Raw genomic sequence first — 12,816 nt, forward strand, 5'->3', positions numbered from 1 at the left:
CCATCCGACCGCCGTTCGCAGGCGGACCACCACCAATCGACTCGCGCTGTGATGACGAAGCCAACCATGTATTCAGCTCTTGGCTCCGATCAGTCGTCGGAATCTCCATCTCTGGCCGGCGGTCAACCGGGTTTGACCGAGTTGACTCGGTCAACTCAATCGGTCAAACCCCCGAAACTGAGTCAGCAGCTGTTTTCGACTCCGAATCCTCCAAAACGGACATTCGCTGAAGTTGTCGCTCCTTCACAAGCCTTAAAAATCGCACCAACAGCGTCTCACAAATTTTTTCCTGTGGACTCGCCACCGCCCTCTGTCGGTACAGTCTTCACTGATAAGAAGGGTCCTACATTGGTGTTCACAGATGCGGAGACCGAAGCCCTTGCAGCTCCCTTCCAATTGGCACTAGTCGGAAAATTCTCGCATGGAAAACCTCAATTTCGGCACCTGCATCGCCTTATTGCCGAACTGGGAGTCAAAGGTGCATTTACTGTTAGTATGATCAAGGCCAAGCATGTGCTTATTTGTTTATCCAACGAATCCGACTTCTCCTATCTGTGGTTGAGAAGAATTTGGCACATCCAAGGATTTCCAATGCGGGTTTTCAAATGGACACGGACATTCACACCGGCTCAAGAATCCTCTCTTATTCCGGTTTGGGTATATTTTCTTGAACTCCCAGCTCATTTCTTTCATAAGGATGCTCTCTTTGCAGTAGCAAACATGATAGGAACACCGCTTCAAATCGATAACTGCACGTTCAATCAATCCAAGCTCTCTAAAGCTAGAATTGGCATTGAAATTGATTTTTACCAAGCCACTTGTGGAGGGCTTCAACCTACAAATCAATGGAGTAACAATTCATCAGAAACTGGAATATGAGCAGCTTCCAAAATATTGCAACTTTTGTAAACACGTCGGCCACGACGATTTGGAGTGCTACACAATGGACAATGCCCCCCGCCCCCCTCCACGAGCCAAGAAGTCAAAAGGAAAGGAGACAATGGGAACGGAGGAATAGGTGGTGACTGGAAAAGTCAAGGCATTTGAGAGGGGTGAATGCTCCAAAAGCAGGTACTCTACGAACCTCTCTAATAACAATGTTGATAGTGGTAAACATGGTGAGCATGATGATAACATTGTTGAGAATGATGAGCATGTTGATAACATTATGGAAAATATTGTTTCTATTGATGTCGCTAACACCACATGTGAGGAAGGAAAAATGGGTGAGGAGAATTCGGAAAACAAAATGGCTGAAGGAAATTGGATACAAGTGGGAAATGCTACCATGCTTCTCCAACAGAATCCAGATGAGGAGGAGAGTTTGGTTACTAATGCCAGGCCATTGAAGATCTCTGACCCGACTTGCTCGACCTATCGCAACCCTGCCGATATAGACTATGCAGAGCAGCTGTTACAAAAGTTGGCCTCCCCAGACAGACTGCCCAGAAACCAATTCATCGTAGAGAGGATACCAGAGTACTTGGTCAATAATACGGAGGTAAAAATCCGTGTGATGAAACAGAGAAGTACCTCGCGTGGTCCAAGGATAAAGACAGCTCGCATCAAGAAAAAATGGAAGAAACAAATTAGCTGAATGTCGTATCAAATGTAAAGGAGTAGTACTCCTACTTTTATGTTTTGTTGATTTTATGTTGTAATGCTGACATTGCTTTATTTTCAATCAAGAAGGGATGGGGATCCCGAAAAGCTTCCCCGACCTTCGGGTGTTTAATTTAACAAAAAAAAACCCTAAACCCGAAACCCTAAACCCTAAACCCTAAACCCCTAAACCCTAAACCCTAAACCCTAGACCCCAAACCCTAAACCCTAAACCCCTAAACCCTAAACCCTAAACCCTAGACCCCAAACCCCAAACCCCAAACCCCAAACCCTAAACCCTAAACCACCACTCGTTTAGCCTCACAACCTCCACCATTAGACACCCCGTCTCCTCCTCCACCGCAGCGTCATCGCCGCGCTGCCGCAGGCTGGTTGCCGGAAATTTCTGTCGGTGAGTGTAGCCACACGCACAAGACCATTGGATGCGTCTCGTGATGAACGTCACAACGCTACTGGTCGTGCAGTGAACGGAGGCAGGACGCTGCCGGATGCGCCCTCCAAAGTCCTCAGATTCGCGCCGTTTTCACCTCGTTTTTGTTGGCGACTTCTCTCTTAAATCTCGGCCATTTCCTGGCGAGTTACCGGCCGTGCTATACGCCGTTGGAATCGACTCGATGAGTACTACAATTCCCCTCAAACAATTTGAGGGTTAATGCACGCATGACGATGGGCTAAGTCCTCGACCGTTGATCACTTCCGCTGTCGATTCGCCGCCGTCACGGCGACTCACGATCGCGGACCACCACAGTTGGAATCCTCTCCTCAAGGCGAGTCTATTGGGACCAGTTTCGTCAAGTTTCATCACCTGTGTGCCGAGTTCTTGCAAATCTCCCGTTCGTGCAATCGCCGCCCGTCAATCCAGAGTTGCGCTGCCTTCCGCCGTCGGTTCGCTGGCGGAGCCACACCATTGCAGTCGCCTCGTCATGGAGAAGCCTCCCGTCCGCCCAGAAATCGACATCGGAGCTCCGGCAACGGTCGCCCATGAGCCTTTGTGGACCGAGTTGACTCGGTCAATGGTCAACCCACCTTTGACCGAGTTGACCCGGTCAACTCAGTCAACCGAACAGATTCAGCACCTGTCTTCCTCGATCCCGACGCCAAATCTTCCAAAGAAAATATTCGCTGAAGTCATTGCACTATCACGGGCCTCGAAACCCGCAACACCGGCACCGCACAAGTACTTCCCTGAGGACTCGCCATCGGCCGGTATTGGTATAGTTTTCACAGGCGACAAAGGTCCAACATTGATATTCACAGATGCCGAGGCCGAAGTCCTTGCAGCTCCATTAAAATTTGCACTCGTGGGTAAATTTTTGCATGGAGCACCCTTGTACAGCATCCTTCACAAACTGATCGCTGGAACGGGCATCAAAAACAAATTCACGGTTAGTATGCTCAACAACAGACATGTCTTAATTTCCCTATCTTGTGAAGCGGATTTTTCTCGCCTGTGGCTGCGGCGTATTTGGTATATTCAGGGGTACCCAATGCGCATCTTCAAGTGGACTCATGTTTTCACGCCGTCTAATTATCACTATTTCATCCTTACTTAGTCAGAACTCATTCTAAAGTAACTCTGTTTCAACCCGTAAAATAAATTCTAATTTATCAATATAATATTATATATCACAAAAGATAATATATACCACCAAAAGTAATATTTACCCTCACTACATGTTCTCGTGTACATAACCTCAAGGAAAATCATACCACAACTTTAAATACAAATCCCGATAAAAGACCAGAATATTTAACAACCCATAATTAAAACTCTAGCTTCAGAAGTCACGGCTGACCCATCTAATAAAGACGACGGCACCGCTCAAAGTCCAATGTGGCTAATCAGTGTGACCTATCTCCTGAAATGTACGTGGCTAGGAATGAGCTGCCTACTCAATAAGTATAGCTGATCAATTTATATATATACACAAATAAAGATTCACGTACATGCAGTCACACCAACAACAGTCATTCGTCGTACAGCAACATCAGATATAAGCAACAATACATACTCACAACTGTAAATCAATCCACGACATAATATTCATTTGTTATCATTTATTAGTTAAGGGCCCCACTTACTCTAGCTGAAGTACATCAGTCAATGGTTTCGCCGGCCATCATCATATCATATACAGCACAGGATACCCGTTGTGTGATATCCCATACTCTTTTACTCCAACTGTGTAGCAATATAGCACAGGACATCACAACAAACATGATACCCCCACACCACCCCAGTGTGTAGCTAACAACACAGGATATTCCCTGCTGTCCCGGAATACCGCGGTACCCTACACACAATGATACCTAGCTTAAATCACATATTTTTCATATCTCATCATCAATCATATTATCATTAATCACATTTTCATAAACCATTGACTGTGTTCCTAACTAGGTAAGCATCATCTTTTATCTCAATTCACAATCATCATTCTGTTCTTTATAATAATCACTTCCTCAATAATAATTTCCAATTCGATTTCATATAACAATCAATTATACGATTACGTCATCATACCATTCTCACGTCCATCTATTACAAACACATATGACACATAGTAGCAATTCCACCGATATTAAGGTAATCTAACAAATAATCCACAACTAATTATATAAACAATCAATATACGAAAGCCACGCATAATAATATAATGACAAGTCCACGTTCGCATCCAAGAAACTAATATATATAATATATACAATATTACACATATAGATATATATATATATAAATCCAATTAGCTATACTTACCTTAAATCCCAAAATGCTTCGATTCCCGAGGGACTACTCAACCTTCTACTTTGTTGTCATGTCCTATAATAGAATGTTATACATATAATCAATATATAATATCATAAACTCTAAATAAAATATTATATAATGTTCGTATATTTTCCACTAATCTTTTAATATTCTATTTATATTAAAGTCCAAACCCCTGTTCCATTTCTTTCAAATAACTACCTTTCCTAAGCTTCTCAAATATTTAATTTATCAACTAATTCATAAGAATTCATTTAATCAAACCCCATATATATTTATAACTATAGTTTTTAATAACATTCGTAAGTTATATTATCGTTAAATTCTCATTTTTCCTCTTTAATAACATAATATTTCTTAAATATAATTTTCAAATCATTTCTATGAATTTTCTACCAATTTATCGTTGTTATATAATTTAATTAAGCAATAATACATAGAATTACATATTTGGTTAATCATTCCGATGGAATTTTATAAATTAACTATAAGGATAATTAAATCTAACAAATCTAATATTTTAATTACCCAACTATATCATTTTTATAGCAATTGTGATATTTAATTTGACACTAATTTAAATAGCCAAAATCATAAAGTACTCCGATTAAATAGTTCACCGCTCAATATAATCAATATTTAATAAATGAGCTAATTAAATAATATAATTATATAAATTATTAATAATTAAAATATGAAGTATTACCTCGTTGCGCTTCACTGAAGGCGAAAAGAGAAAATGCAATTGTAAGATAAAGTTTGGATTCTATTATATATATATATATATATATATATATATATATGAGAGGTTGGGCGGTGGGCTCCCCCCTCCTTTCTTATATTAAATACATATATTTATATACTATTATTATTACTACAATTATGATATGTTTATGTATATATATATATTCTTTTATATATATAATATTATTATTATTTTATTTATTTAATTAAACTTTTCTCAAAATACCAATCACGTTCTTTTTTTAATTTTCTTAATTAATATAATTTGCCTCCAACTATTATAACGAACTTCAATTTAATCCATTCAAGTTTTATTATATCCTAAATTCAATCTATAATTTGTTTACTAATTAAATTTAAATTTCTAATAATTACCAATTAGTCTCCCAATTACGTGAAAAATTCTACGGACGTCACAATTCTCCCCTCCTAATAAAAATTTCGTCCCCGAAATTTAAGTAACTTACCCGCTCAATGGAATAAATAGGGATATTTCTCTTTTATATGCTCCTCAACCTCCCAAGTCGCCTCCCTCGGGGAATGATGACTCCATCTCACTTTTACCATCGATATATCTTTATTTCTTAATTTTCTTATATTTCTATCCAAAATCTCTGCAGGCTACTCCACATATGTTAACTCCTCGGAAATCTCTATCTCCGGCTCACGAATAATGTGGTTAGGATCAGACCGATATCGTCGCAGCATCGAAACATGGAAAACATCATGTATTTGTGACAATTCTGCTGGTAATGCTAGTCGATACGCTAGTGGTCCGATTCTTTCAATAATTTCATACGGCCCAATGTATCTCAGACTCAGCTTTCCTTGCTTGCCAAACCTCAGAATTTCTCTCCAAGGAGATATCTTCAGGAAAACCTTATCACCTACTTCATACTCCATCTCCCTTCGGTGTTGATCAACATAACTTTTTTGTCGATCTTGTGCTGCCTTCAAACACTTCTTAACTACCTGTACCTTTTCCACTGTTTCCTGCACCAGTTCAGGACCTTCTAGTTGTCTTAGTCCTTCTACATCCCAACAAATCGGACTGCGACACCTTCTTCCATATAAAGCTTCATATGGAGCCATACCGATACTAGAATGAAAACTGTTATTATATGCAAACTCCATTAGAGGTAGATGATCATCCCAGTTGCCCTTAAACTCCATTGTACAAGCTCTCATCATATCTTCAAGGGTTTGAATCATTTTTTCTGACTGCCCATCTGTTTGAGGATGAAATGCGGTACTGAAATGCAATTTTGTGCCAATGCCCTTTGCAGACTTTTCCAAAAGCGTGAAGTAAATCGGGGATCTCTGTCTGACACAATCGATACAGGCACTTCATGTAATCTCACTATCTCAGAAATGTATAATCCAGCTAACTTATCCAGAGAATCAGTTATTCGTACCGGCAAGAAATGAGCAGATTTTGTCAATCTATCCACAATTACCCAAATAGCGTCGTGCTTTCTGAATGTTCGTGGCAACCCCATGACAAAATCCATAGTAATCTTCTCCCACTTCCATTCTGGTATTGATAGAGGTCGCAGTTTACCTGCTGGTGCCTGGTGTTCTGCCTTTACTTGCTGACATGTCATACATTTAGCCACAAATTCAACCACATCCTTCTTCATTGTCTGCCCCCAGTAATAGGGTCTTAAATTTCGATACATTTTTATAGTACCAGGGTGCATTGCATATGGTGCATTATAAGCTTCTCGCAAAATCGCTTCACGTAACCCATCCGTATCAGGCACACAAACTCGTCCCCCATTCTCTATTACTCCATCAACTCTTATTGATAATTTTATTTTCTTACCAAGTCTTATTCTTTCCAACATTCGTAATAAGAAAGGATCTCGAGTCTGCGCTTCTTTGATCTGATCCACGAAGTCTGGTTTAAGTTGCAAGGCTACCAATAAACCCGCTACCTGATCAACCTCCAGTTCCGTATTCATAGACCTCATCTCCAGTAGTAATGTCTGATTGTGACTCCCCAGATTGGCTAATGTATTTGAACTCTTTCTTCTCAAAGCATCTGCTACCACGTTCGCTTTCCTTAGATGGAACTCAATAGTGCAATCATAATCCTTCAGCAATTCTATCCATCTTCTCTGTCTCAAATTCAATTCCTTCTGTGCCAAGATATATTTCAAACTTTTATGGTCAGTAAGGATCTGAATTTTTTCTCCGTACAAGTAATGTCTCCAGATCTTCAGTGCATGCACAATCGTGGCTAACTCCAAGTCATGTGTATGATAATTTAATTCATGGTTCCTCAATTGACGGGACGCATAAGCAATTACCTTTTCGTTTTGCATCAACACACATCCCAAACGTTGTTTAGAAGCATCCGTATACACTATATATCCACCGCTACCAGACGGCAAAACCAAAATCGGATTGGAGGTCAGTCTCTTCTTCAACTCATCAAAACTTTGTTGACACTGTTCCGTCCACTGAAATTCTACCTCCTTTCTGAGCAACTTGGTTAGAGGACTGGCAATTATAGAGAAACCCTCAACAAATCTCCTGTAATATCCAGCCAACCCTAAGAAGCTTCGGACTTCAGTGGTATTCTTTGGTACTCTCCATTCCATAATAGCTTTTACTTTTGAAGGGTCAGGCATAACCCCATCACCAGATACTACATGCCCAAGGAAAACCACCCGATTTACCCAAAATTCACATTTGCTTAACTTACTATATAACTCATTCTCTTTCAAAATCTACAACACCATCCTCAGATGTTGTTCATGCTCTTCCCTATTCCTCGAGTATATCAAAATGTCATCTATAAACACAATAACGAAGTGATCCAAATATGCTTGAAATGTACGGTTCATCAATGCCATGAATGCCGCTGGTGCATTTGTTAACCCAAAGGGCATCACCAGAAACTCATAATGACCATAACGAATACGGAAAGCTGTCTTCGGTATGTCATTCTCTGCTATCCTCAACTGCCAATAACCAGATCTCAAATCGATCTTTGAAAATATTGTAGCTCTCTTTAACTGGTCTAGCAGGTCATCAATCCTCTGCAATGGATATTTATTCTTCACTGTTACTCTGTTTAATTGGCGGTAGTCGACGCATAACCTCATGCTCCCATCTTTCTTCTTCACAAACAACACTGGTGCTCCCCACGGCGAAGTACTCGGCCTGATAAACCCTTTCCCCAATAATTCTTTGATTTGCTTTTTGAGCTCATGTAATTCCACTGGAGCCATTCTGTACGGCGCAATAGAAATTGGGGCAACTCCCGGGACAGTTTCTATCGCAAAATCCACTTCCCTATGCGGTAGCAATCCTGGTAAGTCGTCAGGAAATACTTTAGGGAAGTCTCTCACTACTGGAATTTCCTCCAATGCGGGATTAACCTTTTTGGTATCTACCACATGGGCTAGATATGCTTTACAACCCTCTAACATCAATCACCTTGCCTCCATAGCTGATATTACACAAACTGGTACTACCTGACGATCCCCCACAAATATTACTTTTGATTCGCCAGAATATTCGATCATCACTTCTTTTTTATAACAGTCAACTATTGCTTTATGTTGTGCTAACCAATCCATCCCCAGAATCACATCAAACTCCTTCAAATCCAGCACTATAAGGTCTACAGGTAAATTTACATATCCGATTCTCACTAAGCTCCCTTTCCTAACACTGTTCACTACTACACCCTTACCCACGGGCAAATAAACCATCAAATTACATCCCAACGGACTATTCTCACCCGGTATTTTAGATGCAAATTCGGATGAAATATATGAATGTGTAGAGCCAGGATCAACCAGAACATAAGCCATAATTTCAGATAACAATATCGTACCTGATATCACGTCATTCGATGCTGGGGCTTCCTCTCTGGTAATGTTATATATTCTTGCCTGGGTCTGTCCCTGAGTACCTTGTGCTCCAGGCCCCCTCATATCGCTACCAATAGCGTGGCCACTATCTCTGTTACCCGCGCCTCTACCTCTGCCTCTGCTAGCTCCCCTGTCACTACTCCCAACACTACTTTGACTCTAAGTCCCGCTAGCAACACTTTCAACCACACCCATAGTCTGACTGGAACAATTCCTGGCAATGTGTCCTCTACCTCCACAGCAATAGCAATTCTTCGGTACATCATCCCGTCTCCAACATGGCCCTTGATGTTGTCTTCCACAGGTAGAACAACTCGGAGGAAAAACTGGTCCTCGACCATAACTCGGTCCAGCTCCCCTTCCTGATCCAGTAGTAGGCGTAGCAAATGAACTGCGTTCAAACGAACCCCTGTTAAAGCCCGTGGATCCACTGAACCTTTGTCCGCTACTTCCTCGAAAAATAAGACCACCACGTGAAAATTTCCACTTCCCGTAGAGAATGAGCGACCGGTTCCCCTTTTGGTGAACCTATTCGATTCCCCTATTGCATATGTTGATTTCCTCTTCTCTTCCCCCTTCTTCTTGTCCTCCATTACTGCTTCTTCCATACGAACTGCTGATTCGACAAGAGTTTTAAAATTTTGTAATTCTGACTGCAAGACCTCTTTTGATCTCCGGTCGTAGCCCCTGTTCAAAACGGTAGCAACGATCCTCCTGCGTCGCTATTGCTTCCGGTGCATACTTGGCTAATGCTGCAAAACGGAGTTCATATTCTGCCACTGTCTGATCATCCCCTTGCACTAAATTCAGAAACTCCATTCTCTTCCTATCTCGGTACATCTTCGGTCTGTATTTATCATCAAACTCTTTCTGAAATTCAGCCCAAGTTATTTCTCTTGGCTCATATCCCCTCTTTACAGACCTCCACCAAATCAAGGCATTACCCACGAACAAAGAAACAACATACTTAAGTCGATTTTCTGGAGTGCAATTTACCAAGTTCATCACATCTTCGACTTTTTCCCACCATCTCTCAGCAATCTCTGGGTCTAGCGTACCCTCAAATTCTGTGGCCCCATCTTTCTGATTCTTTCATAATTACAGTCAATTGTAGGGACTATTGGTGCTGGCACTAAAGTGGATGCGTGCGCCTGTGCAAGTAATCGCGCTTGGGCTTGAAAAGCCATTTGAAATATCTGTGCATACTCTGGTGGTAATCCTGCCACTGGAACACCACCGGCAGGAATAGGAGCCTCAGCACCAACACCCTCTCGACCTATCTCCACCCTAAACCCTAGACCCTAGACCCCAAACCCCAAACCCTAAACCCCAAACCCTAAACCCTAAACCCTAAACCACCACTCGTTCAGTCTCACCACCTCCACCATCAGACACCCCGTCTCCTCCTCCACCATGGCGTCACCACCGCACTGCCGCAGGCCGGTTGCCGGAAATTTCTGTCGGCGAGTGTAGCCACACGCGCACGACCATTGGATGCGTCTCGTGATGAACGTCACAACGCTACTGGTCGTGCAGTGAAAGGAGGTAGGACGCCGCCGGACGCGCCCTCCAAAGTCCTCAGTTTCGCGTCGTTTTTGCCTCGTTTTTGCCGGCGACTTCTCTCTTAAATTCCGACCATTTTCCGATGAGTTACCGGCCGTGCTATACACCGTTGGAATCGACTCGATGAGTACTACAATTCACCTCAAACAATTTGAGGGTTCATGCACGCATGACGATGGGCTAAGTCCTCGACCGCCGATCACTTCCGTTGTTAATTCGCCGCCGTCACGGCAACACACGGTCGCGGACCACCACGGTTGGAATCCTCTCCTCAAGGCGAGTCTATTGGGACCAGTTTCGTCAAGTTTCATCACCTGTGTGCCGAGTTCTTGAAAATCTCCCGTTTGTGCGATCGCCGCCCATCACACCACTGTTGCGCTGCCTTCCGCCGTCGGTTCGCTGGCGGAGCCACACCATTGCAGTCGCCTCGTCATGGCGAAGCCTCCCGTTCGCCCAGAAATCAACATCGGAGCTCCGGCAGCAGATTCTCCTCCGGCAGCCGTCGCTCGTGAGCCTTTGTGGACCGAGTTGACTTGGTCAACGGTCAACCCACCTTTGACCGAGTTGACCCGGTCAACTCAGTCAACCGAACAGATTCAGCACCTGTTTTCCATGATCCTGACGCCGAATCTTCCGAAGAAAACATTCGCTGAAGTTGTTGCACTATCACGGGCCTCGAAACCCGCAACACCAGCACCGCACAAATACTTCCCTGCGGACTCACTATCGGCCGGTATCGGTACAGTTTTGATAGGCGACAAAGGTCCAACATTGATATTCACATATGCCGAGACCGAAGTCCTTGCAGCTCCATTCAAATTTGCACTCGTGGGCAAATTTTCGCATGGAGCACCCTTATACAGCATCCTTCACAAACTGATCGCTGGAACGGGCATCAAAAACAAATTCACGGTTAGTATGCTCAACAACAGACATGTCTTAATTTCTTTATCTTGTGAAGCGGATTTTTCTCGCCTGTGGCTGCGGCGTATTTGGTATATTCAGGGGTACCCAATGCGCGTCTTCAAGTGGACTCCTGTTTTCACGCCGTCTCAGGAGTCATCAATAGTACTGGTTTGGGTTAGTTTCCCAGAGCTGCCAGCGCATTTGGAAGTTCTTTTCACGGTGGCGAGCATGATTGGAACTCCTCTGCAAATTGACGATGCTACACTCAATCAGTCCAAGCTCTCCAAGGCAAGGGCATGCATTGAATTGGATCTTCTCAAACCGCGCCTTAAAAACTTTCAAATCCAGATTTTTTGGGAAACTATTGTGCAGCGTGTTGTATACGAGGATATCCCACATTACTGCTCCTTGTGCAAACATGTTGGGCACTGAGACTCAGATTGCTATTCGAAAGAAGATGCTCCCAACCAGCACCCCGTAAGCCGAGCAACCGTGCTGGAAAGAAGGTTGCAGAAGAGGTCGAGCGGGGCAAAGCAGTAGCAAAAGAAAATGGTGAGAGCTCAAAGATATGGACCAGCCAGAACAGCCTCAACCTGAAAAGAACCCCAGGTACCACACTGAACACAAAACTGATTCTATAGCTAGCGTTGATGAAAATATTGCTTCTATTGATGTCGCTAAAACCACATGTGAGGATGGAAAAATGAGTGAGGAGAATTTGAAAAATAAAATGGCCGAAGGAAATTGGATCCAAGTGGGAAATGCTACCATGCTTCGCCAACAGAATCCAGATGAGGAGGAGAGTTTGGTTACTAATGCCATGCCTTTGAAGATCTGTGACCTGACTTGCTCGACCAATCGCAACCCTGCCAATTTAGACTCGGCGGAGCAGCTATTACAAGAGCTGGCCTCCCCGGACAGACTGCCCAGAAACCAATTCATTGTAGAGAGGATACCGGAGTACTTGGTCAGAAATACGGAGGTGAAAATCCGTGTGATGAAACAGAGGAGTACCTCATGTGGTCCAAGGATAAAAACAACTCGAATCAAGAAAAAATGGAAAAAACATATTAGCTCATGTCGTATCAAAATGTAAAGGAGTAGTACTCCTACTTTTATGTTTTGTTGATTTTATGTTGTAATGCGGACTTTGCTTTGTTTTCAATGAAGAAGAGATGGGGACCCCGAAAAGTTCCCCCACCTTCGGGTGTTTAATTGAAAAAAAAACACCCTAAACCAATCTTCCAGCTTTTGGTTGGTGTGGCTGCAACAAGCATTTCTAGGCTGCAGCTTTTGGTTCAAAAGATCTCTGCTTTTGCTGCT

Source organism: Sesamum indicum, linkage group LG13 (assembly GCF_026168435.1).
Source record: "Sesamum indicum cultivar Baizhima isolate 11 linkage group LG13, ASM2616843v1, whole genome shotgun sequence".
Classification (NCBI taxonomy): domain Eukaryota; kingdom Viridiplantae; phylum Streptophyta; class Magnoliopsida; order Lamiales; family Pedaliaceae; genus Sesamum; species Sesamum indicum.